Raw genomic sequence first — 12,790 nt, 5'->3', positions numbered from 1 at the left:
GTAGCCCCACCACTGCCAGAGAAACTGTCTTTTCCACCAGAGAAACTTGAGATAATTGAAAAGAGTGGGGCAGAGGAAAGAGGGGATAACTGATTTACAAGGGATAGTAAGCAGTGGATACCAAAAGTTCTGGACTTACAGATATTAAAACAACTTCATGAAGGGAGTCATTGGGGGTCTCGAGGACTGGCAGAAGCCTTCCTCAAAATGTATGTTGCTGTGGGTCTTTTTTACTTTGGCAAAGCAAGCTATTGAGGGTTGTTTGATTTGTGCTAAAACCAATAACAGGGTTATAAAGAAAATTGCCAGGGGAGTGTCCCAGATTGCAAGGCAAGATGTATTCTGTTTGCCATCTGTATGGCAGTTGTCTTCTGTTAAGTGGCCAGTTTTCCTTATCTTTTCCACAACCAATCCTCTCTCGGGGGAGACATCTGCTGATAACAGGCTATTGAATGTCACTGCATGACTGATAAGAACTATAGCATCCTATTGTGAGAGGCTCTGCCCAGAGGGAGGAGCCAAGCATTTCTACCTGGATATAATCTTGAGTTTCTGGAACACCAGCACAGCTTCTCCACTGTATTTCCCAGAGGAACAGCTGCCTCTTCCACTGGATCTTCAGAGGAAGACTACACCCTTCTACAAGATCACTGCTCCAACAGAACCACACCTGACACTCCAGGAGGACTGCAGCCACAATTCCAATTGGACTGCTACCAACACCCTAACCAACAGGGTGTCAGGTTGTATTCTGACTCTGTCAGTGTTGTTTTAGTTTACTGCATTGTTTACTTTATCTTTTTATTTTCTTCCCTAATAAAGAACTGTTATTCCTGCTCCCATATTTTTGCCTGAGAGCCCCCCCTTAATTTCAAATTTATAACAATTCAGAGGGGGGGGTTTACATTTTTCCATTTCAGGGGAGGGTCCTGCCTTCCTTAGCAGACACCTGTCTTTCCAAACCAAGACAGGGAGGGAGGCCTTGGGCTGTACATCCCTTCCAAAGATGCCAGGTGGATTTTACTGAAATGCCCTGAGTGGCAAGGTTTAAATATCTTCTGGTAACAGTATGTCAACTAACAGGGTGGCCAGAAGTATTTCCAACTGTTTCAGCAACTACAGGATCAGTTATTAAAGTATGTTTTGAATAAATAATTCCAAGATATGAGATTGTGGAAGCAATAGACTCACATAGGGGAACTCATTGTACAGGAAAAATTCTTCAAGGGGTTATGACTGCTTTAGGAATACAGTGGAATCTCCATACCCTCTGGCACCCCTAGAGCTCAAACCAGGTTGAAAGAATGAATGGAGAAATTTAAAAAACCCCACCTTTTGAAACTGGTGATAGAAACTAAGATGCCATGGGTATGGCTCTTGCCATTAGCTTTGGCACGAATAAGGGCCAGACCAAGATGAGTTATTCAGTTATCTCCTTTTGAATTGATGTTTGGAATTACTTACCCTTATAATTTTCACCCTTGTGGAGGGGTGGAAATAAGTGATGTATATTTAAAACAATATGTGGCCAGGATACTGTCTCTTGTGAAATTTCTTGGACAGGATGCTCAGCTGGCACAGACCCTGCCTTTGGACTTTGCTGTTCACAACATCCAATCAGGAGACTGGGTCCTAGTTAAGGAATGAAAAAAAACCAAAACACACCACTGGTGGCAAAGTGGCGTGGACCTTTCCAAGTGTTGCTGACCACAGAAACAGCCGTCAAGACAGCTGAACATGGGTGGACCCATCACACTCGGGTCAAGGTCTCTTAAGCCCCGGAGATTTGGACATCTCAACTGGAGGAGAAGGTTGGGACGCCATGACTGACACTCTGCAGGAGTGGACCAGAGCAGTAGCCAGTGCGTCAACATTGGGGAAGCCTCATGTGCCTACCCACAGACTGTCTGCTGAAATAGCCTGTATGGGCATCCTTCGTTTCAGATTTCCAGTCACTGAGGGGCTAATACTTGCTGTCATTGTTTTCTTCATGTTAAGCTGCTTCTCTGCCTTCACTCACCACAGGTGGTGTGGAAGAAAACGTGAAAATTAGATTAGGAAATCAGATTACACCTTTAGAATGTTTTTCTTAATGATCTCACCTTTTTATTGCCAGTTAGGTTTGGGCCAGAGGTGGGAGAATCGTTTTCTAGTCCTAGGAGAAGAAGTAGCTGTCTTAAGTTTGCCTTAATTGAGTCTTTTTGGTAAGGAAAAAGAAGTGACCGTGCCTGTGGAAATATTACAGTTTGTTCCATGGCTGACAGAACCAATAACCAGCTAGAATCGCCTGACAAATCCATATATTTTAGAAAAGAAGAGTGAGAAAAGCTCTCACTTGCTTCTGGCTTTTGAAGAGAGAGGCTCCCCCCCCACCCCAGCACGGTGGCTGGGTGGGGGAGGGGAGGCCGCAGGGCCCCAGCCAAAGCTGGGCCAGGCCGCGGTTGCTAACATCCTGCCACTACTAAACCTGTTCCGCCACCAGGCCGGGCCGGGTCGGGGTTCGCTGGGCCCCAGGAGCAGCTCTGGGCAGGGTTGAGCCAGGCTGGGCTGCGGAGCGGGCTGCTGAGATTCTGCCTGGCCGTTTCCTGCTGCCGCTGTGTTCCTGCGCAGCCGCCAGAATTATGCTGCTAAAAGAACCATCTGGGTGCCGTGGGAAATGATGCAGCCGAAATCAACGTGAGCCTCATGGCCATTACCTAATGCAAGGCTCGGGTAAGATTAACTCTTTCAGTGCTGTTAAATTCCATTTAAAATCAAACCTGCGGACGCCACTTCTCCCGAGTCAGACAAAAAGGAAATGTAAAGACATGTGAAGAGAACAGCATAGAGACACCAATGTCAGTGAAGAAGAGCCATATCCCAGATGGGAGAAGAATGAGGAGATGCCTTAATCTTGGAATGAAATTCTCTTGTAAGGCCATGGTAATGGACTTTCATACACTAAAATCTCCCTGTAATTCATGAGAAGCATGGGGGGATGGAGCATTCAAATTGCAAACATGAGCAAAGGAACTTGTGCTGAAGCAAGCAGATGTTGAAGTAGCGGTGATCCAATGAAAAGTTTAAACAGAGATAAAAATGATGAAGACCCTTTGCCCCCAGGGAAGAAGAGGAAGATTTCTGTTCCCAGGTTATGAACAAAAAAAGGGTTACCCGTTTTTTTTCCAAAAGTAGAATTACAAGTTTAACCAGTTGCGGCCGAGGAGTGCTTTTGTTAACTGCTTGTTGTAATCACCTGTTAAGTATCGGGTCGTTAGCCATCTATGGTTGAGAATTCACTCTATTGTATCAGCATCAGCCTGCATGTGGCCAGGTGGGAGGATGGCATCCCCCCCCCAGACAGTGGAGGGGAGGGAACCAGGAGTTGATATGCAGATAAGTTTAGAGCCAAAATGCAATGGGGCAAGCCCCTGTTCCAAACGCAATTAATAAACCCCTAAACCAGCGAGCCAATATGGAATTCAGAGATCAAAGTGGTCTCTAGACATCAGGGGTGAGGTGAGAAGCCAGCAGAGACTCTGAAAACCTTAATGGCCCCTCACCACAACTTAAGAAGATGATGGTTAGAGCCAGGACCTGAGTCTGCCAACTCAAAATCGGGATCTTGGGGGTGTATACCCCTGCCTGCTCTCATGAGGCTGGACCCCCAGCTCTGTCCCCTGGTGGACAAAGCTGCATTTGCCTCCTCCGCCGCGTCGCTCCAGGGAGCTGCGATGGCGGATCCGTCGGGCCTCCCAGCCTTGAGCTGATCACTTTTAATAAAGGCATCAAAAAGGGAGAAATATCTCCTGCCCTGTTTATTTCATCCCAGAGATTAAGATAATTTCAGAGATTTATGAAGAGAACCTTTGCTTCTGAAGAGCTCATCCTTAAAAGTGTACCCTATTAGCTAAAGATTGAGCCCTCGAAAACAGTTGGGGAAAGCTGTAAGTCGAGGGGAGGGAATTTCACTGCAAACAGATTTTCCTTTCCTGGGCGGCTGATTCGCTGTGACATTGATGTCACAAAAGAACTGTTTCTTGTGGAAAAGTCTCCATGGCATGGTGAGAGAAACTCCACTCCCTAAGTGATCTGAAAAAAGACTATTTTAGAGGTGGTAAACTGACTGACAGTCCCAAGTTTTGTCTCTTTACGTTGTCAGGGGGAAAGAAAAAATGAGTTGGAGGGAGGAAAAGTGTTCTGAAAGTTTAGTCTGATTTCTTATTATTTTTCTTTTAGTTCTGTTAATAAAGCTTTCTTTATACCCTTCAAAATTTTGAGCTTGCTTCTGCCCTTCTCCTAATCCTTGTCTCAAAGCAGAAAATTAATAAATAATTCCAGTAAGTGCACTGACGTTTGGCCAGCGCTCAACCCACCATATCAAATTGGTGCTGTGACTTGGATGGCAAACCAAAACCACTACAGTAGCAAAAACCTTTAACCTTACCAATTGTTGGATCTGCAGAAGGCCAGTAGGATCTGATGACAGGCCATGGGTGGCCAACATGCCTGTTGCAGGTTACCTCCAAACTGGTCGGGAATATGTTATGTAAAGTATATTAAACCATTGTTCTTTTTTGCTACCCCAAGTTCAGGGAAATCAGTTAGGATTCAAGATATATAATTATCTAATTAGAAAAAAAATGCAGTTAATTGATGCATCCCTGGCTAGAGGGAGCACCCAAAAGAGGGAAAAGATGAATGGCCACCTGAGAGAATCGTACAACACTACGGACCAGCCACATGGAATCCCTAATGAATTAATATCAGGTGCCAGAGAACCCATTTATAATTTAAATCGGATAATTAGGTTACAAGCTGTCTTTGGAATAATAATTAGCCAGACAGCTACAGCTCTTGACCTCCTTGCTGACCAATACACTCAGATGAGATATGCAATATTTTAACATCAAATGGTATTAGATTATCTATTAGCAGAAGAAGGGGGAGCATATGGAAAATTAAATTACTCAAACTGCTGTTTGCAAATAGAGGACAAAGGAAAAGTGATGAAACAAATAAAGGGAATAAGAAAGTTAGCTTATGTACCAGTCCAAACATGGAAAGGATGGGAATGGGACATGTTTTCATGGTTACCTGGTGGACGATGGGTTAAATGAATGCTTTTTCTCCTCTTATGTGCTGTAGCAACTATAATCTTTTTACCATTATCTTGGTTTACAAGACAGGTGTCTTCTAGGGAAGGCAGAAAAGCCTCCCTTGGAATAGAGAATGTAAACCCCCTCCCTCCGAATTATTAGAATATTGAAATTAAGGGGTTCTCAGGCAAAGAGGTGGGAATAGGAATAGCAGTTCTTTACTAGTATGTATAATCAAGCAACAACAACAACTATGTCATTAACAACAAACAGAACCACAAACCCAGTGACAGCCTTTTCGGCTGCGGCACTTTCCCCTTAGGTGTAGTTACGGTCACAGCCAGCAGGGGCACTGGCAGGCTCCTGGTGGACAGGGCAGGTGCGATGATCCCCACGTGGCTGCAGGGGGCGCTCCGGCGCGGGCTCGCGGAGCACGTGGCAATGGCAGCTTGGCCGAGACGGGAAGGGATGGAAGAGAGGCTTTGCTTCACAAACCCCTGGGGCAGCCGATCCTGGTGCCCTTAGCAGGATTCTCGGAAGCAGCAGGCTGGAATGGCAGGAATGAGCAGAAATCACGGGGCAGTGAACAAGAATGTCTCAAAATTCCACGGCAAATAGCTGGAATCTGCAGGGACATGCCAGCCAGGCAGCAGGGTGCAGGCTACAGCTTGGAGAAAATGCAGAGCAGTACCAAAGAAACAGCGGGGGCGGGACAGCGGCAGCCCGGTTCTGAGCAGGGGAGGGAGAGGCTAAGTTCAAGATTCCCGGGGCACACAAGCAGATAGTGATCAGTCCCTCAGTCTCCTTGCAGTGCTGTCCTCCTGTGATGCCAGAAAACAAGAGAGGGCTGCCCCCAACCGTCTCCTTTTTTACCTGCCCCCATTCTCGTGCTATCTCTGCCCCCCACCCAGAGAAACCTCCCAAAAACCAAAGGAGTTCCCCCTCCCCACCATCAGTGCTTATTAGCAACTCAATGGGAACAAAATTCCACAGATAACAAGGAAAGATCAGAAAAAACCCAACCCCCAACAACCAACAACCATGCTTGATCCCTTGCTTATTGAACATATGATCAAGGGTATGCAGGTAGTAGCTGTTAAGAATAGGTTAAAAACTGTTGTAAAATAGTTGATAATTGTTAAGCATGTACTGTTAGTTTGGTTGTTGTATTGTAAAAGGGGTTAAATGGGTAGTTGTGAGAAATATGGTACTCAACATACCATATTACACACAAGTAAAGTGCACCACTCCCCATGCAAAATGAGCCAACCTGGACAGAACTGTAATGGGCCAATCAAGCGCCTAAAACCTTCACACAAATAAAGGATACAAAAAGAAACCAATCCAAAGGGAAAAAACAGGATAAAAAGGGGCATCTGACCCAGGGAAGCTGTGCCGCTCCACCTGGAACATTGAGGACATCGCTGCTGAAGAAGACCCAGCGCTGGCGCTGCAGCATCCTTGACAGGAACGCTCCTGCTCGGCCTGCAAGCCCCCATGCTTTAGGCCTTTCTTTTATTATAATAAATGCTGAAATCACTTTAGTACTGGGAGTCTGGTCCCGTTTTTAACAGTAGCCATGCCTACAGATCCAGAAATGGATACAAAAGGACAGAAAATGATGTCACTGCAAATAATTGCTAAACCAAAAAGGACCCAGGAACAAAAAGCTAAATCAATGATAACTAATGTTTGTAAAGACACTTATTGAGTAAATAAGAATAGGAGGGATTGAAAGGAATGAGAAGGAGGTGTCTTTATAAACAAACTGTGGACCTGATGGTAGATAAGGCCAGATACCAGAGGTGAAAGAAGCAATGGGGGTGTTATAGATACATAGAATAATATAATATCCAAGGAGGAGATATGGTAAACAGTTCTTGGAACATGTAAACTAGTTTGGGGGAAAAGTTTACTATGCGTAAGGGTCTATGAATATGCAACAGGCTGATGTAAGAGAAAAAGTATTTAAGGTGTATCCCCGAAGATAACAGGGTGATCTTGGCTGAGTGCCAAGATGCACCCAGACATAATAACCTTTGCTCTATGGTCCTTGTCTCCTATTGTCCTTTATTAAACTTTTTACATTTTCACGGGAGAGTGAACGTGTTTTTCACAGGGGGAACCATAAATTCCATAGGAATTCCACTGATTGACACAGACTTACTCACTCAAGACTGTGCTAAATCTCTGGATTTAGAAAAGAACAGAGACACAGGGAAAAAAGAAAATGGGGTGGGGGGGAATTACATTAGAAGGGGGTCTTAGGTATTAGGCATTTTGGGAAGTCTGTACCTCTCAAGTACCTCAGCCAATGCGGAAAGAGAGACGGACATGCGGCTGGGAAATTAGGTTAAAAAGGAGGCTGCATCGCCTAAAAATTTGAGAGATCCCAGGAGAAATGCCCCATGGCTGCTCCCTTTATTTGAATAAAGTTACAGGACTCCTCTGTCTCCTTTCTGGACATAAACCTCTGGTGTTAGTTCATTAATTTTCCTGACACCCCGTGTCTGGCCAGTCCCCTGCGGCTTCTGCCACAGCTTCGGAGGTTTTGCTACACTTTGTTTGCTCACCTCTGGTGTTCCAGCCTGCTGCTCCCAGATCCTTGCTACAGTCCATTCAGCTTCCTGAGGGACTCTGAGACCGGCTGCTTCTTGTGAATTTGCAAAGGAAGCCCCTTTTCTATCTCTTCCCACCAGCTGAGCCGCCATTACCCCGTGAAGAGGAGGCTAAACTCGCACCACAGCGCCCCCTGCAGCCACGGGGGAATCATCGCGCCTGCCCTGCCTGCTTGGGAGCCAACAGCGCCCCGCCACCTGTAACCATAACTACACCAAAGGTTAAAATGCTTGACAGTTGAGAGAAGGCTGTTGTTGGGACTTTTTTGTTTGATTGTTGTTGCTGCCATTGTTGTTGTTGGTCTTGTTATATACATATATATAATCTTAGTAAAGAACTGTATTTCTTTTCTCAATCTTTGCCTGAAAGCCCCGTAATTTCAAAGTTATAGTAATTTGGAGACAAGGGAGTCATATTTTCCATTCCAAGGGAAGTTCCCACCTTCCTTGGCAGGTACCTGTCTTTCAAACCAAGACAGTATCTTTTCTGCATTTGTTTCTATGGCATGTTATTTCTTTTTTTCTCACACATGCCTATCCTCAAAATATTCAATAATATGCATGACACATACATGTGTCTTTGTTTTGGGTGGAGACATGTATTCATGTTCTCATGAAGACTGTTCTTGTTCCAGAAAGTTTAACTATTTATAGTGATTTTAAATAACATTCTCTATGATAACTAGCTGTAATATGTTTTCTCTAACAACAAAATTATGGATAACAGGCCATCCTAATACATTGAACTCTGCATGGAAAACATACTAGCAAAAGCACAAGTATACATATTACAGCTTCTTTAGAAGAGTCACTACATGATCTTTCATGAGTACTTGCACTGTATTGAAATATTTACTGGGAATACAATAAAGGAAGTTGGCAAGCCTATAAAATGTTCAATAGTAACTCTAATCTATAAATTACCATAAATTAACAATGCTGTGCACACTAGTGTTTTTTTATTATAGTCAAGATTTGTAAACAATTTCCATATACCTATCCAAAACCTTTAAGAAAACTGCTTAGGTTTATTCCATTATTTTTCAAAATACTTACCTCTTAGGGCAAGGTTTTCTATGCTGTTCTTGTCTTGAAAGGGTATTTATGTTTAGGGAATCTGAGGGAAGTCATGTAGGATTTTAAAACAGTGGGAAGACAAGTAGAGAAATTTAAACATCAAAACCTACAATTTAAATACATCATCGTACAGAAAAGGTTAATTTTCATTACTAGATCATTTTGACTTGATTTTTAAGTTATGGTGTTATGAGCAAAAAGCAGGTTCAGTTTCCCCAGGGATGAGGCACAACACTCATCAACTGAAATCATTGGCTTTAATGAAAGCGCAGCATTACCATGGCGGGAGCCCTGGGACACCAATTCTAATCAAATGGGGACCTGACAGAGTGGAGCCCTGCTAGGAAGTGCAGCTCAAAGGAAATCACAGGGGTGGATAATAAAACTTGCACTGATTAACATATCATATATATGAAATGTCTTTTTTTGCTCATTAGTGAACTCTGATGTAATGCAGATACTGTTGTCCGAATTCCAAGATCCTCAGCTGGCTGCTAGGTTCGCACCCATACAGGGATATATGCAATTGTGGAGGGGTGGGAAGTGAATGATCTTGGGTTACCGTGACAACAAGATAGGATGTGCTCAGGACTCTTACATACTCAGGCAGGGGAGGTGAACTATCCTGAGCTACCATAACAAATCTCAAACCCCACATATGGCTATTTGAAAATTTCATGTTAAGCATTCCTAAAAGGTGTATTCTTGACTCAATCTTTTTTTTTTACACTATAACTGAGTTGCATCACCCAGGCAGAGACATTTATCTGTACTTAATTGCACTGTAAAACCATGGGCAGCTTCTCTGAGTCAATAATTCAATTTTATGGACCAGCTATTGTCCCCATCAAAAATTAAAAAAAAAAAAAAAGCTTTGTGCATCCGAATACATGTTATTGCAAGTCTGTAAGAAATGAAATCACAACAAGTTAATACTGGTTTCTGGCTCAGTAATGGAGCATCCAAACATTTTCTGAAGTGCTGACAAAGTAGATAGACTGATGTTTGTCCCTATGACCACACTGAGAAGCAAGTTGTAAATATATGTCCAGGTAGAAAATAGATTTTTTTTTTTAAAGTTATAAGAGGAGTACTTAGCATTTAGAAAACATCCACTGATGTATTTATCCTTATTCCTTTTCCATTTCCATTTTACAATCAATAAATTACATTTCATTACAAATTTATGTTAACAGCCATAATTTAAAGAGTTAGTTGTGTTTATTTCATTTTTTTGCACATGAATTTTCTGTTCTCACTGTAGTGTCTTTTCATGAGGGCCACAGGATGTCTAAGAGAGTTATCTGCTGCAGGTTAGAAGGCTGGTTTAGCCACTATAGAGGACTTTCTAAAATGCTTTCACACTAAAAAATATCTAACTTGATAGCCAAATTCCAATCAACTTTCTTTTGTCAGGTTTCTGGATTTAAAAAAAGGTGACTAATAGCTTTAATAAAGAATTAATTTGAAATATGAATGTAATTCATCTCTAGGTAGGTGTGTTGGTTTTGCATGGCCTGGTTTTCAGTATCCAGGGGTCCACAGAAGTGGCTTTCTGTGAGAAGCTGTTAGAAGCTTCCAACATGTCTGGCAGAGCCAATCCCTGATGGCTCTGAAGATGGACATGCTGCTGGCCAAAGCTGGGCCAATGAGAGAGGTTGGTAAAGCCTCTGTTATGACATATTTAAGAAGAAAATCAAAACAAAGTTGGCACAGTTTTTTTTCTTCTAGTCAGAGAAGAGAAGGAGGTGAGAACATGTGAGGGAAACAACATGGCAACACCAAGGTCAGTGGAGAAGGAGGGGGAGGAGGTGCTCCAGGCGCTGGAGCCAAGATTCCATTGCAGGCTGTCGTGAGGACCATGGTGAAGCAGGCTGTCCCCCTGCAGCCCATGAGGATCCAGAGGGGATGCAGAGATCCACCTGCAGCCCAGGGGGGAGGTGCTCACGCAGGAGTGGGAGGATGCCAGGAGGAGGCTGTGATCCAGTGGGAGACCCGGTGGAGAGAGGGGGGCCCTTGCTTCCAGGCTGAAGCAGCCTGTCCTTGGAGAACTGCACCCCGTGGAAGAGTGATCCACATTGCAGCAGTTTTAGGACTGCTGCTCATGAGAGTGGACCCACGTTGGAGAAGTTTATGGAGAACTGTCTCCCATGGAAAGGACCCCACGGTGTAGCAGGGGAAGGACTCCTCTCCCTGAACAGCGAAAGAAGATCTCTAGTGACAAACTGACCAAACCCCCACACCCTGTCTGCCTGTGCTGTCAGTGGGAGGGAGGGAGGGAGGGAGGGAGGGAAGGGCTGGGGGAAAAAAAGGTGTTTTAAGGGCTTATTTTACTTCTCATTACCCTCCTCTGATTCTGTTAGTAATAAATTCACTTTGTACCTTTAAGCTGAGCCTGTTTTGCCCTTGGAGTGCTTTCTCTGGGTTCTTATTTCAACTCATGAACCCTTTGTTAATTTTTTTTTCTCTCCTCTGCTTAAGTGTGGCAGGGGAGGGAGAACGAGCAGCTTTCATGGGTGCCTGGCGTTTGGCTGGTGTCCAACTGCAACAGCAGGGGACCACAGTTTCCTCTTACTTACCTTCCACTTGGCTAATTGCTCCAAGAAGACTGTATTAGGTGTATTTTTAAAATGCAATGCAAATGTTTTGTGGTGGTTTAATTCACAAACAAATGGAAATAATTTGTCTACAAATTGTGTATTAAAATGTTTAAACAGACCTTGACACAGGCTAAAAGCATGCCAGCTAGGACTTTCTAAAACAATTTCTGGGCACAGCTTGGGAGTGTGAGTCAGGAACTATTCCCAATAGGCAGTAGATGCATGTGTCTATCCTGTTTTGAAGAATAAAATGCTTCAAGAATAAAGGCATAAAACATTGTGTGACTACCAGCCATAGTGCCAGAAAACAGTCCTGGGCATGGACTGTTTATATGTGGCCATTGAATCTTTTAGCTGAGATGGTTGACATTTAGGTATCTGAAGAAGGGAAAAGTTCTGGGTTTTTTTCAAAGAAGCTGTTTTAAAAGGCCTAAGCCCATGAAGCTCTTTTTAACGTACAAGATTTTGATAATTCTCTCTCAGTCTTAAATCTTCTTTTTACTGGCAAACCCATTAAAAAGGGAATGGCAAAGCATTTTAAGTATGATATGATGTTTTCAGATTTCTTTAATCCATAGAAGTGTGGCTTTCATCAGCTTGTGCTGAATACAACAGTCCATTAGGCCATTTTTAAATTTCTGTCCTTTGCCAGAAGAAGAATGTCCAAATTAACTTTCTGGCCTATGAAGCTGTATCATTTTACCTTTACACCTTAAAAGGTGAAAAATAAAAATGCCCAAATGCTTTTATATTAATCTCTTAAATTAATCCATAGCGGTCCTCCCAGCTCTTGTATGAAATTGCACAGCATTTGTTGTGTAACTGACATGCAGTTCTATATCTGTATTATAAAACATGACAGTAAGTTGCTTCCCCAGTGTCTGTCCAAAACAAGACTTTTGAGAGGGTAAAGTCATATGAGGCTCAGATTAAATACAAAAATAATTGTGGGAAGTTCAGGAAGTTATAGCAGGAATAGTACCTGCTTCCTTTCTGGAGTTCACCAATAGCGAACCTAGAGAAAAGAGCCTAAGGAGCATATTTAGCCAGATTTAAAATTTCTTTCAATGACAATATATAACTCATTATTTATCTTCCCTACAAAAACAACTGTTATTAGGTCTGTTCTTACAGCCCTAATATAACAATACTGGGACAATCTACTTGTCTGGCAGAGTAATCGTAATCTATCACTGTTTTGTTTTCCTGTTATATAATGTATGTCATTGTTATATATATTTTATAGCCTAATTTAAATATTTCAAATTATCTATATTTTAAATTTACTCAGAATCCCTAGTGCCTTACATAATCAAAAACTGACTGTAACATTCAAATGAAAATATTAGAGCTTTGCCTTCTATCATTTTTCTTCCAGAGAACTGTTTTTTACAAGTATAGATTTTAAAAGATATAG

At 42.8% G+C, this 12,790-nt stretch overlaps 1 long non-coding RNA gene across 1 annotated transcript; it reads right to left on the bottom strand.

Moving 5' to 3' along the window:
* Window positions 1-5,274: 5,274 nt before the first annotated feature.
* On the bottom strand, window positions 5,275-7,809 carry LOC127060992 (uncharacterized). The gene is made up of 2 exons (XR_007780356.1): window positions 7,652-7,809; window positions 5,275-5,899 (listed from the first exon to the last, which is right to left on the bottom strand). It is a non-coding gene; the product is annotated as an uncharacterized LOC127060992 (long non-coding RNA).
* Between the last annotated feature and the right edge of the window lie 4,981 nt (window positions 7,810-12,790).

The sequence above is a fragment of the Serinus canaria genome, chromosome W (assembly GCF_022539315.1).
Source record: "Serinus canaria isolate serCan28SL12 chromosome W, serCan2020, whole genome shotgun sequence".
NCBI classification, from domain to species: Eukaryota; Metazoa; Chordata; class Aves; order Passeriformes; family Fringillidae; genus Serinus; species Serinus canaria.
Note: the sequence above shows the minus strand (reverse complement) of the source record. Positions and strands in the feature narration are given on the sequence as shown.